Below are 23,520 nucleotides of genomic sequence, written 5' to 3'. Positions count from 1 at the left end.
CTTATACACACACACACACACACACACTTATGCACATACACACACACACACGCACACACCCTTTTCCCGGCCAAGCCTTTATAACTATGCCCCAGCCCTCCAAGCGCTCCCTTGATGGAGTCAATATGAACTGGCTAGACATTTATCTCACAGCACTCCTGGTGGCACTCCCGATTCCTAAAAGCAGTAAAAGTCCAGCAGGTAAAGTTTATATGGACGCCTTAAGTGTATTACAAAGCATCTTTAGAAATTACATTAGTGAGTCATGGCTCTTACTGTGTGTTTTACAAACCATCATGAGTCTCAACTAACGACTTCAAGAGATACATGCTCATTATGTCAGCTCTCTGTATCCAACACAAACACTTTCCTTTTTATGTGAGCTGGTACGATAAAGTACTGCACATTATTGAGACACAAAACATGAGGGGGAAAAGTGTGTAGTAATTTCTTTGTTGTAAAGCCAATTGTTGTATTATTTATAAATATTCTTCTTGTTCTTTTGTTTTATTCTTGTTTTTCTGACAAATTCCTGCTGCATAATTCGCTTTGCATTTAATTTTTTTTAGAAATGTCAATTTCTATAATTATTTCAATTCCAACTTTCATGAACCCAGGAAATTTTTTTAGTTATTTTAGAATGTTACACTAAATGTTGATAAACTCATCCTGTGCTACAGAGGTCTTGGTCTTTCTTTCCTTGGGCAGTTCTGATGAGTGCCAGTTTCATCATAACGTTTGGCTGTCTATGTGACTGCACTTGAGGACTTGAGGTTTTTTTCTTTGGTTGACTGACCTTCATTTCTTTTTTTTTTTTACTTTCATCGCGCTTCTCCCCAATTTAACTATGCCGATTATAACACCCACAATTGTGGGTGCTCCGACAGCTGATGGCGAGCTGCATGACTGGGATTCAAATCAGCAATCTTCTGATCATAGTGGCAACACCTTAATCTCTACGACCACTCTAAGCCTGACCGTCCTTTGTTAAAGTTATTTTTTTCTTTTTCTTTACTTAAGTTAATTAGTAGTTGTTGCCATAATATGGATTAGAACATAATATTTTTCAGAACATTATTCAAGTAGGCCTATTCACTGTATACCAACTCTGCCTCTTCACAACTTTACAACTGATGCTCTCAAACACATTAAAAGGACAAGAAATTCAAGCAATGAACTCTTGAAAAGTTCAGCACAGCTGTTAACTGAAAGCCTGAATTCCAGGTTACTCTACCTCATAAATCTAACTGAGAAAATCCAGCCAAGATGTGCAAAGTTGTCTGTCATCTAAGCAAAAGGTGCCTATTTTAAAGAACTTAAAATATACAACATATTCTGGTTTGTTTAACACTTTTTGTTTACTAAATAATTCCATATGTTTTTCTACAATAAAAAAAAAAAAAAAAAAATATATATATATATATATATATATATATATATATATATATCGCTGTATTTAAGGTGTCCACACATTTGACTGATACTGTATTTCTGTAACGTTACAGGCTACCCTTCCTGGAACCTTCTCACAATGTTGCTAAATGTCTTATAACATTTTCTTTTAACTGGCATTGATGATACCACAACAACCATAAAGACGATATAGCAACTGCCTTGCAAGCACCTAAACAACACCATAGCAGCTGCCTGCAATACCATACTAATCCTGTCAAATTAATAATGTAAAATACAACTAGAAAACATCTAGCAGCATCAACCTAGCATATCAATTACCTTGTGTACCACAGCAACCATCTGGGGTAGCATAGCAACCAGATAAAAACACCACACCATAGAAACCACCTTAAAATATCATAACAACTATGTAACAACAGGAATTACTTAACCTTTTCAGACCCTGCATCATATACAATGGGCATTATTTATTTATTGTGTATTTTTTCAAGTGTTTTGTTGCACAGAACACTAATTGGACTGAAATAATGTAGTAAACAAAGTCACATCTTGCTTAGGTCACAGCTTTGCACATATTGGCTGGATTGAAGTAGAGTCACGTTAACAGCTGTGTCTTATCAAGAGTTCATTACTTGAATTTCTTGCCCTATTGATGTGTTTAAGAGCATCAGTTGTAAAGTTGTAAAGAGGTAGAGTTAGTATACAGGGAATAGCCCTATTTGAGTTCTGTTCTATTCCATATTATGGCAACAATTACTCAACTAAATAAAGAAAACAAATACTTTAAGAGATGAAGGTCAGACAATCTTTGATAGTATCTTCAAGCGCAGTCACAAAGACCATCAAAAATGTTATGATGAAACTGGTATGATGAAACAGAACCCCAGATAAGATCACCTAAATGCTTTAAAGAGTATTTTGATTTGTTAAACACTTTTAAGTTACTACATGATTCCATCCCTCATAGTCAGAATGACTTCAGTATTCATTTTTTTCAATGTAGAAAAAATGTGAAGGTTTTTCCAAACGTTTGACTGGTACTATAAGTTTAAAGAAGGTTCTTCAATAAATCTTTAGTAAAGGCAATAGTTAGAACCAGAACAACTCAAAGAACCATTTCAATGCTCACACTGTAAGCCTTGATAAGTTGAATTTACTTGAAAATTTTGAGGAAACCGGTTGCCTTAAATAAGTTAATGGGTGAGATGAATAGCATAACTTAGAACATCAAGTTATTAAAGGGGAAGTTTTTATTTTTGTTATACTGTTAGACCGAATAGCTTGAGTTTTGAACTTCTTTAAGGCAACTGGTTTGCTTTAATTAGCATAAATTAAAACATCAAGTTATTACAACTAAAGGGGAACTTGATTTATTTCTAAGGTAGCCCAGGGGGAATCACTACACACTGATGGTGAGTGTCAGAAGCCAATGGAAATACACGTACAACCACGGACGAGGAACACAGGAACAAGAAGAATCATTTATACACACAGAAGGGGACAAGGAACAAGAAACACCTGAGATGAAGTAACAAGGGGTGGAGCTACAAACGAACAAGTAAGCAACAGTGGTGGAGACACGGGATAAACACAGGGCATGTGTGGAGGAAGGTTAATAAACACAGGGACAGACCAGAGAGACGCAAAACCGGATGAGAATGTGACACTATTTCAAAAAATACTTCACTATTTACTGAAGCATTTACAGCATAGTTACAAATTAAAAATGATTACAAAGTGGTAAGTATATGACTTTTTTTTTTACAAAACAATAAAGTATTATCCCACAATAATAAACATTTAAACTTTAAAAATAGTCAATCAGGATTCAAGATAAGACAAATAAGAAAAAAATATTATTATCATTATTTCTGTTTTTGTTTTAAATATTGGTTACATAAATATAGATATACAATATATTTTCACTTGTCTGACATGAATTGATTACCATTAAAGTCATTTTTTATCTCTTTTTCAGAAACAAAACACACACTATTTGGATTAAATAGTGCATATACTAGATACAGGGGTTGGACAACGAATATGAAACACCTGTCATTTTAGTGTGGGAGGTTTCATGGCGAACTTGGAGCAGCCTGGTGGCCAATCTTCATTAATTGTACATTGCACCAGTAAGAGCAGAGTGTGAAGGTTCAATTAGCGGGGTAAGAGCACAGTTTTGCTCAAAATATTTCAACATTCAATATTTCAATGTAACAACATTATGGGTTACATACCAGAGTTCGAAAGAGGACAAATTGTTGGTGCACATCTGCAAGTCTTTGTGATGTATCAAGATCCACGGTATCCGGGGTAATGTCAGCATACCACCAAGAATTACGAACCACATCCAATAGGATTAACTGTGGATGCTGTAAGAGTAAGCTGTCTGAAAGGGATATTCGGGTGCTAACCCGTATTGTATCCAAAAACATAAAACCACGGCTGCTCAAATCACGCAGAATTCAATGTGCACCTCAACTCTCCTGTTTCCACCAGAACTGTCCGTCGGGACAATAAATTATTGTTGTCTAAAACCAGGTGCTTCAGTTTCATTGTCCAACCCCTGTATATTAAACACAATAGATTAAACAGCAGCTAATACAAAACTTATTGTAAAAGGCTGGATAGAAACGCATGTGTGCAGTGCTGTACACACTTCCTCCGAGTGTTTCTTTTTTGTAGGTTCCTTTAGTGTATTTGTCTTTGATCTGTAGTGCAGTGTTTGTGATCTATACCTGTGTGTGATATTTTCTCATGTGTGCCCCTTTAAAATGCATGTGCCTCCTATAGGAGCCGCCATGGGAGGGCCGCAGAGCCTGCTTTGATAGTGTGTCAGAGCAAATTAGCTTCTGTGTGGTGGCGCCTTGGCACACAAAGCCGCTTCCTCTCCTACTGTCACCCTGCATATGTGCACAAGATTATAATTAATAAGCGGGCCCGTCAATCACACTTTAATAATAATAATTTAGCATTTAGGGGGCAGAGCGAGGTTATTGGCATCTGTGCTTTTGATGTGAATTATGGGCTGGCTAATAAGAAGTCAGTGAGGCAGGGAGAGAGAGAGAGAGAGAGAGAGAGAGAGAGAGAGAGAGACAGAGAGAGAGACAGAGAGACAGAGGGGAAGAGAGAGCAATACCCAGAGAGGAAATTTTCATTTCAATCAGCAGCTGGACAGGGCCTTCGATGAGGGCACACCAACATTAAAGCATGGTGTGAGGACACACCTGCAGCACCAGTAGAGGCCTACAGCATTGTTTTCTGATTATAATGAGACATTAATGGGCAAATATGGCAGAAAAACAATTTTTTTTTATGAAAATGTGTCATAGTCTATAAGAAAACTTTAATAAAATATACCATTCACTCCTCAATACATCATTATGTGATAAAATAGGAGATTATTAATAGGAGCATTTATTTTTTAATACACATTGTCATATATCGTCCCAGGCCATTCATGTTATTAAAGTGTTTCTGTTGTTCAGATAAAATTCAAAACACAATACAATGAATGGGAAGCCACTTAGGACAGAGATCACTCAAATAAATCAGTCATAAAAAAGATTACTAATTCATAGCCTGTTTAGTTAAAATAAAATATTTAAATAATGTTGGACAATGCAATGCAAAAAAGTAAAAAAATATACAGTTCTGGAAAGAATTAAGAGACTGAATCAGTTTCTCTGAATTTGCTATTTATAGACATATGTTTAAGTAAAATGAATATTGTTGTTTTGTTCTATAAACTACGGACAACATTTCTCCCAAATTCCAAATAAAAATATTGTCATTTAGAGTATTTATTTGCAGAAAATGAGAAATAGCTGAAACAACAAAAAAAAATCATATTCATATTCAAGTTCAGAAATCAATAATTGGTGGAATAACCCTGAGTTTTAATCACAGTTTTCATGCATCTTGGCATGTTCTCCTCCACCAGTTTTACCTTCTGCTTTTGAATAACTTTATACCACTCCTGTTGCAAAAAATCTAGCAGTTCAGCTTGGTTTGAAGGCTTGTTATCACCCATCTTCCTCTTGATCACACTCCAGAGATGTTCAAACAAAAATAAACAGATGTTAAAAATAAACAGATATTTATAACACAAAATATGTGCAAACTTGTGTATATGATTTAGTTCTAAGCTATATTAATATTTATACAGTCCTAAGGGAAATGTTTGGACCCCTTGGGCCAAACAACAATTTATATTTTAGTATATAATAATATACTAATCAACTAATTAAACGTTCAGTACAATGCAACAATATTTTAGGCAAATCCCAATTCTTAAATGTACGGTTTATCTGTCTTGCGTGACATAAAACAATATATAAAATGTTGAACTAATCAATGCAGCAAATCGGCAAAGCAGATCTGATGCATAAGTCATCAGTTGTAATTTAGAACTGTCAGTAACTCAGATTTTTCAAGTGACTGTATATAAATGATCTTAAACCCTTTAAAACCTTATTAGACAAGAGTTCCTTGTTATTAAGGAAAAAATGATCATTCAGGAAAACTGTCAAGGTCACAATAAAGTCTAAAAATCTGAGAAAACTCCTGAATGCTCCTAAAAACTGCCTGCAGTTTTAAAATAAAATGTTACCCATGTGACTGCCTATAATCTTTGTGAAAGTTTGGTCTAACTGTCTTTTGTATTACAAAAATAACCAGCTCAGGTCATGTCGTTCAGTGTACACAACAGTTAAATTATTATTTTTTTTTTGTAGTGTACAGTTGATGTGTTTCTATGAGTTGTCCTTCAGCGTAGTTGTGTGAAAGTGTAAATCGCCAGTATAATGTATAATGTATAAGTAGTGTTCGCTCTCTCTCTCTCTATCTCTCTCTCTCTCTCCCTCTCTCTTTTTTATCTATCTATCTCTCTGTCATTGTGAGATGGCCATATTGCCATGGCCCTGTTCCACCATCCTTTATTACTCAGACACATCCGCTAATTGCAATCAAAATAACAAAACAACATATGTCAACACCCCAGAGACCACAGCACGGGTGTCCTGCAGTCACTCAAATGAAGAGTGATGGTTGACAAATGAGCGCTTGATTGGTTACATAAATTACTTTCTGTAGACAGAGCGTCTCGCCAGGCACTCCAGCAAAAACCTATCATTAAAGGGGGAAGCAGTGCGAGAGAAGAGAAGGGACATGGCTAGATGGATATTTGCATCTCGTAAGCTGAAAAGTGATGGGGATTTTTAGACGGCTGGGTGTAGCCATTTTGTCAGTGATACTTGACTGAATTGTGTTCCCTCAAAGCACAGAGAGCAGGTGAGTTTGGTCATCTGTAGAATATCTGAACCAGTGAGCTTTATATCTAGTCTTTGTGGTTGCCAAATTGATTTACTAGTGCATACAGTATGTCACAGATGTACATTTGTACAGGAGCGTCCCTGTGGGTTACTGTTTTTTTTTTTTTTTGAGCAGAGAGAGAGATTATATGTTGAGACACTCAAGGATTTGTAAAATATAAAGTATTATTTTATAATTATCTGACATAATTATTTAAAAAAAAAGGCATTTGGCTTATGTTATTTTCTGAGCTTACGTTATTAATTTGTAAGTCATTTCTAAATTAGAGTATCGTATTTTTCGCACTATAAGGCGCGCTTAAAATTTGATCAAATTTAATTTTATCAAAAATCTTTTAATCCAGTGCACCTCATGTATGAATTTTGCCAGTCAAAGCCACTCCGATGGAGTACAGCATTATACACGAGTTTCAGTTCAGTTTAGTTCTACAGGACCTGGGCTGGAGTAGCATTAGAATTAGCATTAGCCGCTATTTCCCCGTTCGGAGGTGAGTATTATCAGCCTGTAGCCTGCTCCTAACCCCGGCTAGCACTGCTGGAGCAACATAGCCGCTAACTGCGCTAAGCGCTAGCTCTTTCATCATTCAGAGGTGAGTATATCGGACTGCAGTCTGCGTGTTTACCATGTTAAAACAAGCTATGTGGGACAAAACGCAGGCTAATATGGCACTGGCTTACTGGAACACTCAGGGTTCCTCAGTGTATCGCTGTCGGGCAGCATTAGCCACTAATGGTTAGCCGCTAATGCTAATGCTAATACTTCAGTCATAGTGCTGGAGAAATTCGGGAATCTAAGCTCACTGTAAATAAATGGAAGAGCTTTACTCACCCAAATAAACAGTTTTCAGGAAAGAAATCTGTGTAGATTAAACTCCAGTGCTCACTTTTAGAGAAAGTCTTTTTTAATTACAGTTTTGTTTAGCTTAACTTAGCTTTACTTAACTAAGTTAGCTACCCCCATTACCACCACCCAGTGGTGAGACCTGCTGTATTAGAAATTCCTTAAAATGCACCAACTTTCAGAGCAACAGTGGATCCTATAATATAGATTAAAACCTCAGCAATCATGGTCATCTTACTATTTTACCTTCACCTGCTCCAACCAAACTTTTCTTTTTCATCATAGAACTATATCTGAGATATTTTTTATTTGTGGAGGTGTCAAGCCTACTAAAAAAAACGATGTTTATTCAAATAAAAGGTATATATATTTGTTATCTGTACATCTGTACATACATAAAGGTAAATAAATTGGTTTAAATAAAATCTGAATCCACAGCATCAAAAGTTAGCCAACAAGTGCAATGTGAGACTTTTTAAACTCAATAAAGAGGTAAGATTATAGGAAACACATTTTAACTACAGAATAAAGTCTTTCTTGACTTTCTATCTCATCTCATTGATGTCTATGAGAAATTTCATAGATATTAAAGAGATATCCTTTTAGTTTTTTTTTCCCCTCTGGGACACTAGAACATAATAATAATAATAATAATAACTGAATAATAATAAAGTCCCAGAGCCACCGTGTAGCATGATTTTTTTTCTAATAACAAAATAATAATGACATTTACTTTCCTAACTGAGAATCAAAAGCATCCAAAACAGTACTGAACAATAACTGTATTGTAAGTATTGAATAATAATAACTCTGGATAAAAAGGACACAGAATGAAAATGTCATGTGCTAACTACTATTTAAAAATATGCAGGAGGAGAGAATGTAATATTTAAATTTCAGCCAACAAACAAGCTTTTAAAATCTCTTTTTGGTTTTATTTGAATTTGACTATGTGCAAATGTACTTTGTATTATTACTTTTTAAGTTAAAACAACCCTCCTTTTTTGTGGTGTAAAACAATATAGAGTTAAATAGGGGTATACATCCAGTCCAAACAGGTGCAGGTAATGCAGGTGATAAAGCAGAAGAAAACCAATGAGATTGGAATTTCATTGGAGTGCTTCCCATGATGTTTTGGGTTGGGATATGTTTGGGATTCTTTTATATTTAATGATCTACACAAAACAGTAAGTATTTATGCACATGCACAATACGTAGAAGCAGAAAGGAGTAGGTATTTTGACAGTTTAAAGCATCAAAATACATGAAAAGGATTAAGGACCTTGCTCTAGTCCTGTTCGAAGGTTGGGTAATATTGAGTTTATTTTTGCTGTTTTATAGAAATAGTTCAGTATTGCTTGTCCCATGTCTGAATGTTTGTGATAGATAATCACAGCTTATTTTATCTTTTTTAAATTTTACTTTATCTTACAATCCCACTACACACTGCTGTACTGTTCATGCTTTTGCATCTACTAGCAAAATACTGTCTAAAATTTACAACTTTTTGTTTTGTGTTACAAATCCTGGCCTGTCACAGTAAATACATTATTGATTCATTGTACAAAATATTGACATGATATTAATCTTTTTTGCTGACATAGATATTATCCAATATATATATATATATATATATATTTTTTTTAGCAATGTTTTTTTGTTTATGTAGGCTATACATTCTGTTTACTATTTGAAATGGTGCTTTAGTATTCTGGAACACTATATTGTCTAAACAAGTACATTTGTTTTAGTAAGCCTACACATTTCTTACCTTAATTTTAGAGTTATATGTGAATCTGTGATGTGGATGTGTTGAAACAGCCTGCAATTGTAACGTGTTCTTGAGCAATTATAGGAAAAACATAGTATTTTTCTTTTATTTGACATACTATAATCTGACAATTTATGTAAACCCAATAAATCTGTAAGTCTGTTACATATAAAACTGGATATACCCCACATACTACTCAGCTATTTTAAGTTTTCTGACAACATTTTTTATCATTTTTCCAGACATTTGAGATGAATCAACTCAAATTATTGAGAAATGAATAGTGATCTGTTCAGATGTGTACATGTTTTAGATAGTTGTAAAAATGAATGTATTTTTAAATTAATATTTTTTGTTGTTTATATGTGTATGTGTATAATGTTCTTTTGGTACTGGTTGGTAGTCACAGTTTTTTGTGGGGTTTTTTTTTTCTGAGGTTGATATTTCTCATGTGTAACAGCAGAGGGCACTAATGCAGCATTTTACTCCTGCTGAGTCACAGCTGATGATTCTCACAGTGCAGGATTCTGCAGACACTGCCAAATATACAGTAGATGTGCACAGCATTTTTCACTAGGGCCCAACTCTGACTCCAGTCCATACATTCTTCTCTTTTTGTTATTCTGCACTGATGGGATGACTTGCAGTATACGGTTAATCACACTCCTAACCTGAAATCAAACAAGCATCAGATCTTCAGTTCTGTAGAGTAATGGGTTGATTCTACACTGTTCAAATTACAGGATCTTTGAGGAATCTTTAGAGGTTCTTTAGTTTGAAACTGTGGAGGGCTGCTTTAACATGTTTTAATCCTAGGCTTGTTACCTAGGATTATTCATAAAGCATCATATGATTACTATGACACATTTAGGGCATTTTCATACCTGATTTCTGGACCTGAGTTTACACCAAGTTTCATGTGTTTGTTACATTGTACATATATGGTTTAGAAGATCCAAACCGAGACCACCTTTTTTGGTCAGACCAAACTCTGGCCCATACTGTGGTTAACGGCCCCTTTCAAACTTGCTAGTTTAGTTTGGACTGAAAAATCTGACCGAGCTCTATATATCTTATTTACTTTGGGTCCATGTTGAAATTAAAAAGCTGAAAGGTAAATAACCTGAGCACAGCATCCTTCTTTAACTTTCTCATTTCAACCAGTATCTTAAAGAACCACTTTTTTGTAAAGTGTTCTACACTTTTCTGTACTTTTGTGTCCACGTTAATTTGTAATATCAAATCAGATGTAAAATGAATGTTAACATGATTGTTAAATACAGCCAAATACAGTCCAGCTAAGCATGCAAGTGTACACTCTTGTAATACCAGGTTTCACACTGTAGGAAATTTAATTAGCTAAGCACGCTACTTGCCTAAGCTAGCTAGAACAGTAACGTACATCCTAAATCTTGAAATGGCAATCTCTACTGATTTAGTGAATTCATTCACGGTGAAGTACGTGATCTTTGGGAAAACTATGGAATGTTTGACCTCTATAAGATTTCCTTCTTTTTGAAGAAGTGTCTTTGGGACCGCAAGCAAGATTTCATGTAATTATAGGACAAGTTCTTGTAAAATTACAAATTATTCCATTTTATAATGTATGATGCTTTTTTAGAATTGAAATCTGTTAAAAGTGAAAGATTTCATGTAATTATAGGACAGTTTCTTGTATAATTACTAATTATGCCATTTAATAAGGAGTGTATGACACTTTTTTAATATTAAATTCTGTTAAAAGTGAAAGATTTCATGAAATTATAGTTCTTGTAAAATGACAGTAATAGTTTTTAATCATAGTAAATACAATAACTATTTTTTACGGTTTATATCTGTTTTAAATGTGACTATTTTTCTGTTTTTCTACAGACATTTCCTGGGGCCCACTGCTGCCGGAAAATACAGGTTTTTTTTTTTTTACACTTATTTTTTTTACAGTGCAGCAGTGAGTTAGGGTTGTCATTTGTCATTTACTGAGCTGCAGTAACTCTGTGTTCTCGCTGTGTTCTCGCTGTGCTCTCAGTACTTTTAATTCTTTACTGTTTTCTTTCATCTACTTTTCTATGAGTATTTAAAAAAATAGTTGAATGAAACCAGAAAGAAGACTAAATACCAGTTCAGAAAAATATTAATTTTAAATATATATGTATATGTATTTGTTAAGTTCACTGTACCTAAAAATGATGTTAGGTAATCGGTTACAACAAAAGTTTTGAGTTTAGTCAACTTATCGGGTTTTACAGTGTGAGAGAACTGCAGTTATGACAGTGAAGAACTGAAAGCTCACATTATGTATAAGTGAGGTAAAGAACCTTCAGGAAACATTTGTCTTCTAAAAAACATTTTTCTGAAGGTTTCTCAAAGCACCAAACCCTTCAACAATTCTATAGTAAAAAAAAATAAAGGTCATTGAGGGACTTTATACATTGAACACTGTAGTTGCTTAAATAACATTAAAGCAATCAGGTTTTGTGTGATTATACTTGACTCTTGATGTGATGCATGAATCACGCGTGTGAGTGGGCTGGAGGGGTTTCATGAGAGATGATATTTAATAATCGCCTTTTTTCTTTTTTGGCTTTATTGAAGATTCATATGTGTTGATAAAAGCAGAGTGACTGTCAGGTTTATTAGACTTTAATAAAAATCGATTGGTGGAGAATAATGAAAGCCTGGGAGAAGACAGGCTGTCTGTTGTCCTGGCCTGGAGAGAGACACAAACCTGTCAGAGAGGAAAGCCAGAAGGGGGAGGATGACAGGAGGTGTGTTTGATAGAGGAAAAGTGATGTGTGGAAGGAGGAAAAGGAAATGAAGTGTTTAGCTGGTACTGTGAAGATCACTGGCTTCAGAAATATTCCATAGAGAAGATAGAAGAAAGAAAATATTGCCGTAAAGGAAAGAATGAAATGAATTATGGAAAATGTATGATAATGATTCATTTTCACAGTGGGTGGAGTAAACAATACAATACAATCGCTCTTCAGGTGAATATACTCTAGCAGAATATTTTTAAAGCTTCTTTTCTGAGTTTTGGCCTCATTTTCAACTGCAACAGTCTATGGTAAAATACAAAAAATATAGAGGCCTTTTAGTTGACTTTAATTCTTTTAAAGAATTATAAAGAATGAGAAAAATATATTTTAGTGTTGCAGAAGGATTGCGAAGCTGTCGATTACAGGTGCAACTTTTTAGGTAAACGCTATTTAACCAGAGGTCTCATTGACATTAGCCTCTGCAATAGAGAGGCAATGAAAGAGGGAGTTGGCAGTGAGATAGGACAAAGACTTCAGTTCATTGTTATGATAGGGTTTATTAGATTTTTTTATTTTTTCCTTATTAGTGTTGGCGCAGACACTGTTACAGGCGTGTGTACTGTTTGTGTCTCTGTTGTCCAGTCACATGATTTACCACGTTACCATGCTTACTAAAAAGAAAATCCTTAATTATTTATTCATTTTTATATCGATTTTTATGCTTTAAAGTAAAATATTTTTTATTCAAATATAAAACACAAGCTTATTTTAAACATGAATATGTGCATGCTGTCTGTCTCATTATTCCACAAATCCAATATGTCAGTAATTAGATTAGCCTGCAATTTAGATCATTAGTCACGTTCCACAATTTTTTTTACTGATTTTTAAATATGTTCAATTAATCTGGTGAAGTTCTTAATGTGTTGGAAATCAGCACTGGAACTCAAGCATTAAAATTTTCTGATCATCAATGAGTAATTTGAATATTTACATTGAACGACCAAATCAGATTCAACTGAAATATTTGAGTACACACTGTAAAAATAAAAAAGTTAAGAAAATTCAAAACATTAAGGCAACTTACTGCACTAGATTTTTTGAGTTTTGAGACCAACTCAGTCTTTTAAGTTTAAAAAAAAAAAACATGCAGTTGTGCCAAACAGAAATCTTTAGCCCAGATCATATGTATTAAAACTTTAAATATTAAATGTCACCAACTTAAAAATGTAATTTGTGTCTTTTGTTGGCCTGATTAAGTTCTACAAAATGTGTATTGCAAGTTTTGCTGACCATGCTTTAAGATCAACTAAAAAAATAAGTTGCGCCAATAAAATGTTTTACATGAATCAAAATCATTCAGTGGGTGCAACACTATATTTTTGTTAATTTAATGTAGCAACTGAGTAATTGGAATTTATGACCACCACATAGCCATCTTACTGCCAATCATACAAAACAATTGCAGTAAAAGCAGAAGTCTATACATAGTAACCAGATGAACTCAGCAACACAAAATACAGTAACTTTCAAAGGCTTCAACATTGAGGCCAGAAAGCTACTATTATATAACACATATGCAATCTCCAAGAGCGGGTTGCTTGTGGAGAATGCTTACACACTGATGGTGAGTGAGAGGTGGAGGGACACGCCCAATATGCAAATAGCGTGATTAAAATCAAGTGAAGAATTGCTCCGTAGACCCCAATCAAATAAAGGGTCAAACTGAGCATGTGCAGAGTTGTTGGCATGGCCTCGACTAGGGTTCAACTACAATTAGTCAATTTTGCCAACACAGATTATTTATTTAGACCAACTTTTAACAAGAAACTTAAAAAAAAAAAAGTTGGGGTGATTAGTTTGCTATATTTTAGGGTCCAATTCAATATTTCTCATTTAGCTGACTTAAAAATCACATTAAGCAAAACATTTTAGTTTTGTTTTTTTTACAGTACAGGTACAGCCAAGACACATAGCTCAACACTTAGCAGTATATGTGGGGCTTCTTTTAGGTCCTGTACTTCACAGTAGCTGTGTTCTCTCTCTCTCTCTTTCTCTCTCTCTCCACTTTATTCCTCATACCTCAGAGGACTGTACGTTTTGTCCTCGTTAGTTCATCCTGACATATTCTGCTTTCTTCCGTAACCTCTCTTAACTGTATCATGGCTCCTCTCCTGTGGCTCAGACCATTCTTTGACAGCATTTGTAATGGGATGTTGGCACAGCACTGCATTGTATAGAGGGATTCCCTGTGGCTTATAGAATGACAGGAGAACTCCCTCGCACAAGGGGATAGGATTACTAAAGCCTCTAATAGTCCCAAAGGCAGGAGGCTGGTAATTGCTCACTGCTGTAATGCTTTTCCTGTTGCCTGCCACTCGTGCTAAATGGATTAGATTTGCCCATTGAAGTGTGTGCTGTGGAGTTCAGCAGCTCTGACCTATTTCCGGTGGCCACTCTGGAGTGTTTGATATATCCATCAGCACAGGAGCCTCCTGGGCCCGCACTTTACACCACAGCTGCACTATCATGCTCCTTCTGAAACTAATAGCATCCGGTGGTGAACACAAAACTTCTTTTCTAAACCGGGACAGAAAAGAGTCTCTCTCTCTCTTTCTCACACTCTCTCTCTCTTTGTTCTCTCTCTATTGCTCTTTGTACAGCATACTACTCTTTACAAAAATAATGAAAGAGGTAACAGTTTAGGAATCTAAGAATGCCTCAATTCTGTCTGTCTTCAATGTGTGTGTGTGTGTGTTTGTACGTGTGTGTGTGTCCATGTGTCAGTGTAGCAGGGATAATTGGTGTGTTCGCGGGAAAGGGCATGGTGATGGACAGCACTTTAACAAGACACAGATTGAACAAGATGGAATTTCACACAGCAGTGAAAATCCATAGCCAGAAGAGTAAAGATAGAGCTGGTTACGGGCTGCCAGCGAGCACCGGGCACCGTGCCCATCTCCTCTATTAGAGACAGGGTGGCACTGAGCCACACACTGAGGGGATGTGTTACCACTCACTTCCACAGAGAGGCTCTGAGAGCACTAATATCGCCTTACCCACAATCAGGTTTAGTAGAACTGGGTAAACACTTACTTTAGTCTTAAAGGCCCTTAACTCAAACCCTTTTTAGCTTTATGCTTTTAATACTGAGACCGACTGACTGCTGTTAGGCCTTAAAGGAAGACTCCGATGTAAAATTCACTTTTGGTGTAGTAACACATGATAAAGAGTACTAACCTTTGTTGAATAGCCCACCTCCGCTCTCCCGCAGCTTTCCGAGATCAACACTGAAAAAAAGGATACTTTAGACGAACCTAAAAAAAAAGTACTATTTTAATTAATATCAATCAATATACTATTTCTATATGAAACTGCATACAAACATTTAGCATTTAGCCATTACATATAAAACTTTACTCAGTAGCTAAGAGAACGAACCCTGAGGGGAACAATTTCACAATGATGGTGAGGGAGGTCATGCCTTTTATGTGTAATAGTGGTGACGGGAACCAATGGAAAGAGTGTGAGACTGTTTAGTTGAGCCAATTAATATTTTTTTCAGTGCTGCAACTGAACAGTCAGTTATTGATGTAATGTGTTTAAAGCAAAAGAAAATACAAACGTGCAAACAGAACGATCTGAAAATCAAATTGTGATGGCTAGACGTTAGTTTCCTGGTTCAGGGTTTGAATAGCTTGAGGGAAGAAACTACTCTTAATCCACTCTGTTTACCTTCAGAGTGTAAAAGCACATCCATGATTATAGCAGAGAAAAGAGTCCATTGTTTGGATAGTTGTAGTCCTTCTCGCTTTGGTTCATCCCATCATATCGTGCTCTACACTGAAAAAAATATTTATATAAATAATATTAACTTGAGTTAAGTTGTAAATGTATATACTTTTACGTTTATTCAACTGAACTGAGTGTTGTTCACACAACAACAGTTTAATTAACTTCACAGTTATATCATATTAGCATATTTACTGTAACTTCACAGTCTTATTGTATTAGCAAATTTTTATAAAACAGCCAATAACAACAGCACCACTCCATAGCTGTAAACCAACACACTATGAGTACTTGGAACACAGAATATATGTAATTTGCCTTTACAGCCTAAAACACTGAGAGCTGGCAACCAACACATAAGTTACACTTCCACTTGCCTAGGATAAGGTAGCTTTGGGCAACAGACAACACAAAGATGGTAAGTAAGGGAGAGGCCACACCCAATATGCAAATGTATAGGGGAAGCTGAATGAATCAACACTGTAGAAAGAGCATTGATATGTGTAGTAACTAAAAGTTGGTTCAAATCAAATTTTTTCATTGGCTCAACAAGGATTTTTAAAGTTTTCAGGTTGAAGTTCTTTGAACTCATTTTATTGAGTTGTACTGGCCGGTATGGGTGTAACGGTATGTGTGTTCTTAATGAATCCCCAGAGTAGGGGGGTCACAATTTTGTATGCGCAAACGCACGCAGAATACACAGTACACAGGGGGCCTATAGGAGACTTGTGGAACCAATGTACTTAAACCGTAAAGTGTAGCTGTAGCACTGTTTTTATTAGCAGTTTGCACGCGTGCAGAAACGCAGATCATTCAAACTATCCACATACCGTTACTGCTGGTCACCTGCCGCTTTCCAGTGAAAAAGCAGGGTCAGGGGCTCATACTTACTGCAGTTAAAGTAATGCCATTGTTTTTGTTCTTAATGAAGCACCACAGTCAGGCTTGTTGTTTGTTTGTTCCTACAAGATCCAAAAGATTGAGCCCCTCATGATGACAGTAGGAGAGAACCCAGGTTTCAAGCATTTAATAATAATAATAGTAAGTACTCTAGCTCTGTTACAACATTCCAAAAAAAAAAAAAAAACATGATTATAATGAAGATTCATTATTATTATGGAGTTAATAAAGGTGCGGCTATACAGAATGCCCATATTTTCCACCGCACTGAAAATGTACCGAACCGTGGGGTGCATACAGAGGTGTATTTCCATTGACTTCTCTCACAATCTATTTGCACAATGGGTGTGTCCAAAAGTTTCTGACACTTACCATTAGTGTGTAGTGATTCCCCCTGAGCTACCTTAGAAATAAATCAAGTTCTCCTTTAATTGTAATTACTTAATGTTTTCATTCCCCATTATTTAGAGAAAATGTGATTAGACCGGCTGCCTTAAAAAAGTTAAGTAAACTCAATTTATCTGGTCTTACAGTATAATAAAAAATTAAATAAACTTCCCCTTTAGTTGTAATAACTTGATGTTCTAGGTTATGCTAACTTAAGTTTTCATTCCCCATTACCTAACTTTTTTAAGGCAACCGGTTTCCTCAAAATTTTAAAGTAAATTCAACTTATCCGGGCTTATAGTGTACCGTTACACCCCTGCTGGCCAGTGAGTTTACTCAACTTGATAATATTAGTTCTCCTAATATTCTCTGAATATTCACTTTTTAGAGAGTAGATCAGTGATCTCAGCCAGGCAGTATGTGCTCCCAGTGTGCTGTCTACCTGGGTGTTGCCCGGTAAAAATCAAAGGATAACTTCACTGGAATCACTTCAAGTTTTGAACCCCTACTGTAGATGGTCTGTATAGACGTATATGTATAGACTTTCTGCAGCAGTTTAGAGGGCAATCTGAGGTTCCTTAAGCATCATAGTTGGATGAGGCACTGACACAAGACCTGTTGGCCATGTAGTTGATGTAGCAGGGCCATCACAGGTCTTGCAAGGTAATCAAAACTGTCTGCAACTCTGTTGAGCCAAAGAGGGTGGTATAGCTGCAGGAGGAGATTATTATCCTGGCCCCAGTTCTCCAGGTGTTTAGTCTCTTCCAGGTAGGCTCTCTCATCATTATTAGATAGACCCACCACAACAGTGTTGTCAGCAAACTTTACAATGGTGGTAAAGCAGGAAGTGGAAATACAGTCATAACTCAGGAGACAAACCTGCAGAGCACCAGTGCTGAGAGTGAGGGTGGGTGAGACGAACTTGCCTACACACTGCTTGTGGTCTGTCTGTTATGAATTTGGAGATCCAGCAAGTCTTTCATCTTCTGACTCGGTGGGAAGTTCTAAATTCTGAGCTGTATTCTGAAAAAAGGATACTCTGGACCAACCTAAAAAAATATTTTAATTTGTTACACCTAAATATATTAGCTTTTTTTTTTCAACTTATATTTATGATTTAGCTAGAATCTAACATTTTGATTTAAAATCAATCAAGCACCAAAAAGTTTTTTAAAATCTGGAAAAACCTATTATTTTCTATTACATCCATGCAAAGTTTTACCTTTGAATAAACTAATTAAATCATTTTAACTCTGTTAGTTTATTTTCTTTAACCTTTCTGTAATTTCAGCCAAAATGCATTATTTGTTTTAATACTTTTTACGTGGAATAGTGATGACGGGAACCAATGGGAAGAGTGTGAGACTGACTGGCAGAAAAACTCTAGGAGGAGTGATCTGATGTGATGTCATATAACCTCTGAAATGGTAATATTATTTGAGTTAAATTATTTATTTAAAGTTGTTTAAACAGGGAATGGATTTGCTTTCAGGCAAACTGAGAAAAACAGGTCCTAAGCAGAAATCTTAATTTTTTATTAGACCAACATAAAAATGCACTTCAAATAAATTACATGGTTGTTACTACAACAAAGAGCATTTTAATACAGTCACACCTCCTAATGTCTACGTGACATAAGGTTGTATGGAGCATAATCTGTAGAGCAGTTATACTGGTAGGTAAACTCCACTGTAAAGTCCACTGTAAAAAAAATCAATGTTTTTTACTTGGACACCAAAAACATGGTTGTAAATAGGCTTGTTAAAGAAGTCTGAAGATGTTTGTCCAGTGAACAGTCTGTCCTTCTCCTATAAACTTACTATTTCAGAGATTTAAGAGCAGAGGTTTTTCTACCACACTGCCAATATAGATTCTGAGTTCTGTTCTAAATATTTTCTGAACATTAATGCACTGACTGAGCACTGTGTTTTATTGGGTGACTCATTAGCTGCTGTATGTCTGTGAGAAGATGGAGCATGATGTAGCCTGAGGAAGATGAGTGTGGGATGTGGAGGCAATGAAAAAATGAGTGAAACATTCAGGTCTACACACAAGGGAATGTGTAAGATTATATCAGTCAGTGTAATAATTCAGTGTAAAATCCCATTTTCTCAAAATCTCAAAAAACCTGATGATATCTAACTTTATCTAATGTTTTTTTTTTTTGTACTGAAGCTAAAAGGCTAAGCTGGCTAATAAGTAATAACTAGGCATCTGCGCCCAAACAGACAATATTTTGATGACACATTCTGTTAAAAGTCTGTTACTAAAATGCATCCTTACAGAAAACAGATCTGTATTTGGATTACATAAGAGAAAGTGGAAAGTGACTGTAAAATGGGGAAAAGTAGATTTCTTTCCACAACTTTAGAATTTGTAAACTCAGTTGAAAATACTTAAAAGAAAATAGTTAATATTAGTATTAATATAAGTTTTTGAATAAATCCATATAAATCAAATTATACCAAAATTAATTTAACTCAAATCAATAAGGTTTTTATGGCAACAAATCATTTTTGACTTCAGCATATGTGATGCCAAGTTTCTGTAATAATTAAGTTATGTTAACGTAATTAGTTCAGTAAGAAATGCAGTTAGGTTTTAGAAGTAAATCAACAACCGAATGGCTTCAACCAAGAAGAAAATACGCCTTCTGGAGAGTCCTGACCTCAACTCAACTGAGATGCTGTGGCCTCATGACCTCAAGAGAGCGATTCACACCAGATACCCCAAGAATATTTCTGAACAGTTTTGTGAAGAAGAATGATCCAAATTTCCTCCTGACTGTTGTGTAGGTCTGATCTTCAACTACAGGAAACTACAGGTTTGGTTGAGGTTTTTGCTGCCAAAAGAGGGTCAAACAGTTATTAAATCCAAAGTTTTACATGCCCCCCCCCCATCCTCACTATGAATGTTAACATGTTGTGTTCAATAAAACCATGCAGACATATCATTTTGTATGGTTTTAGTTTAAGCAGACTGTGAAGATGAAGATCAGAACACATTTAATGACCAATTTATGCAGAACTCCAAGTAATCCCAAAGAGTTCACATACTTTTTCCTTGCAACTGTATTATTTATCTACCTACCTATCTGGTCATCCAACAAATATCAGATTTTCTTTGACAACAAGAAGTCTCTCCTTCTGCAGTATCTACTTTTATGCACTGAAAAAATATGCTTTGGACTAACCTGTAAAACTGTCTCTAATTTGTTACATCAAAATATATTACTTTTTTTCAACTTATATGTATGATTTAGTTACAATTTAACATTTAGATTTAAAATCAATCAATATATTATTTAACCAAAGTGCCAAAAAGGAAAAAACTATTATTTTCTATTATAGCCATGTATAGTTTCACTTTTGAATAAACTAATGAAATCATTTTATAATTTTTCATTTTATAAAAATCCATAATCTCCTTTTCTGCCTAAATGCATTATTCATATACACACACACACACACACACATATATATATATATATATATATATATATACATATTTAGTCACACATATTTAATCTAAAATCTATGTTAAAATAGCTCAAAATGGTTAGATATTCTTATAAAGTAACAACTGAAGTCAAATAAACCTTTACCAGTTACTAACCAGGCTTTAACTGCTTAATTAACCACACCCAGCCCATATCACTGTGCAGTAACACAACTGTGAACTGTGCACCACTCAACAATACAGAAAAGAGTAACTTGCTCTTACAGCCTACAACACTTCATACAAGCATTCAGCCATTATATGAAACTCCCATCAGAAGCTAAGAGAAGATACCCTGAGGGGAACAACTTTACAATGATGGTGAGGGAAGTCACGCCCATTATGTGTAATAGTGGTGACAGGAACCAATGGGAAGAGTCAGAGACTGACTGTCAAAAAATACTCCAGGAGTGATCTGATGTGATATCATTACCTCTAAAAAGAAGTAAAAATATAATTTGAGTTGTTTTAATAGAGAATGGATGTGCTTTAAGGCAAACTGATAAAAACAGGTTTAAACCAGAAATCATCATTTTTTAACTATACCAACATAAAAATGCACTTTAAATCAGTGAGTGACATGGTCACTACACTTTTTTCAGTGTGGCTAATCGAGGCTTTACACTAGATGTCAGAACACTGCTGTGAGGATTTGATGGCATTCAGCCATGAAGACTGTCAACAAGGTCAGCTGATGTTGGATGATTCAATTTGAGTTACAAATGCTGACTCCAACTCATTCCCTTCTTCACAGCCCAATACTGATGAGTTTTTTTGATTAGCGTGGTTCTTGGCTCTGGGCATGGTGGCTGTAGGCTTGTGTCCAGCTCCTTTAGAGCATATCTTTCTACTGACAATTCCTCCTTGTTGAGATTATGAACACCTGTGTCAGCAATAGGGCCTCTTTCAAATAGCTGAACTGACTAAACGGAGAGATTCATTTCCAATGTGAGAACAGTATCTAGCTTAATGATTAATTGCTGGTCTGTGATGTGTGCTTCTTGGTTAGAGCAGTAGATGGCAGCATGGTATCTTCATCCACGTGCTGCTGTGTTCCACCATCAGCCTTCCACTCCTTCCCTCTCAGGCTTAATCGCAAAAACTATGATGTCATCTTTATTTCCAATGGGAAAGCCACAGTTTTCCAATCACAGATGAACATAGCAGGGATTTGACCTGAGGCCAACTATAGGTACAGTATAATGATGCAAAGCTGTTACATGTTACATGAAGTCACAGCTACAGAAAAGGATCATGTATATTAAATGTATTTCATAAATAAAATGACATTTTCAGTTGAGGTCTCCTTTTCTTCAGGGGTTCAACATAGTCCTGCGAGAGGGCTCAAAATTGAAATAAAAAAAACCTTAAAGTGACAGATCTTATAGCTTTGAGAAATGTATTATTATGAATGTCAGTGACAAATAACAGGATGGCATGCTTGATTTTATATCCTGCTAGGGGAATTATGTGCAGCTTTGTGTGACATCACTGAAATTGCAGCCATCATAAATAAGGCTGTGCCATTTCTTTTAGGCTTTTAAAGTGATTGATTTCGCTGACTGTTGCATTCATCAGTTCAGAGTAATACATTAAGCAGCACCCAGGTAAACATTCAGCAAGCAATAACTCTCCTGCTCAGCATTTATTAACAGCGAAATAAAAATGTAAGAACAGATTAAACCTAATCTGATTTACCCGGCGAACGCCGAGTCCCTCTCCATAAATGAAAGACAAGGGATCTGACGCGGGCACTCTCTCTTCTCTTTGCTCTGATCACCGTCCCTTTTCCCCTTTCCGCTGATGAAGAACAAAGGCACAAGTGGAACAGCATATGTGGTGAGAACTAGAAATTTCATTTTTTTTTTGTTTTTTTGGAGAGACTGAAATAGATAATCATGTTATCGCAGGGTTCCAGCTTCCATACTGTGCAACAAATCAGGAAAGTGCATGCAGGGCTGTAGATTTAAAATGAGTAGAGATTTAAGAACAGCTGTAGGATAGTAGTCAAAGAGATATGGTCATTAAATTCAAAAAGCAAACCAGGAATAGATGAGACAAGCTATGTTACAGGCTCCAAATCTGATACTGGATGAGCCCTTGCCCCTGCCCTTCCTTTAAGCTCTTTTCAGAAGTTTCTACTTACAACTTTTACACCTTTTATTTTTGTTTTGTTTTAAATACAATATATTTTATTACTGCAACAAAATAAACAGCAGAATATAAAGAATGGTGTTTTAACCAGCATATGAACTCTAAAAACTGATTTGTGTTTTAGTCAGGAGAAGTAATATTATCAAGTTAAGTGAACTTACCCACCAGTACAACTCAATCAAATGAGTTCAGAGAACTTCAACCTGAAAACTTAAAACAGCTTGCTGACCCACTGGGTGGAAACTTATAGTATACGACATGTGTCATTGTTTTTTCTACACTGTCGGTCCATCCAGATTTCCCATAAGGCTCCTGGGACCATATATTTGCATATTGGGTGAGGCCTCTCACTTACTTGCCATCTTTGTGTTGTCTGTTGCCCAAAGCTACCTATATAACCAGCGAGTTAATTAAACTGTTGTTGTGTAAATGAAACTTTAACGTTAAGTTGAATTAACTTAAAACTCTACATTGAAACATTGAAAAATATTTATTGGTTCAACTCAGACAAGTCATCATTTTGCTTTGACTTTGCAAATACATAAAATATTTTATATAAAAAAAAGTTAATTAAATTTAACTTGGTCAAGTTATCATTTTGATTTGACTCAGCTAAGTTGTAAATATATACAAGTTTACAAGTTGATTCAACTTAACTGAATCAAAGCTATA

The sequence above is a fragment of the Astyanax mexicanus genome, chromosome 7 (genome assembly GCF_023375975.1).
Source record: "Astyanax mexicanus isolate ESR-SI-001 chromosome 7, AstMex3_surface, whole genome shotgun sequence".
Lineage (NCBI taxonomy): Eukaryota > Metazoa > Chordata > Actinopteri > Characiformes > Acestrorhamphidae > Astyanax > Astyanax mexicanus.
This window is presented reverse-complemented; position numbering follows the sequence as displayed.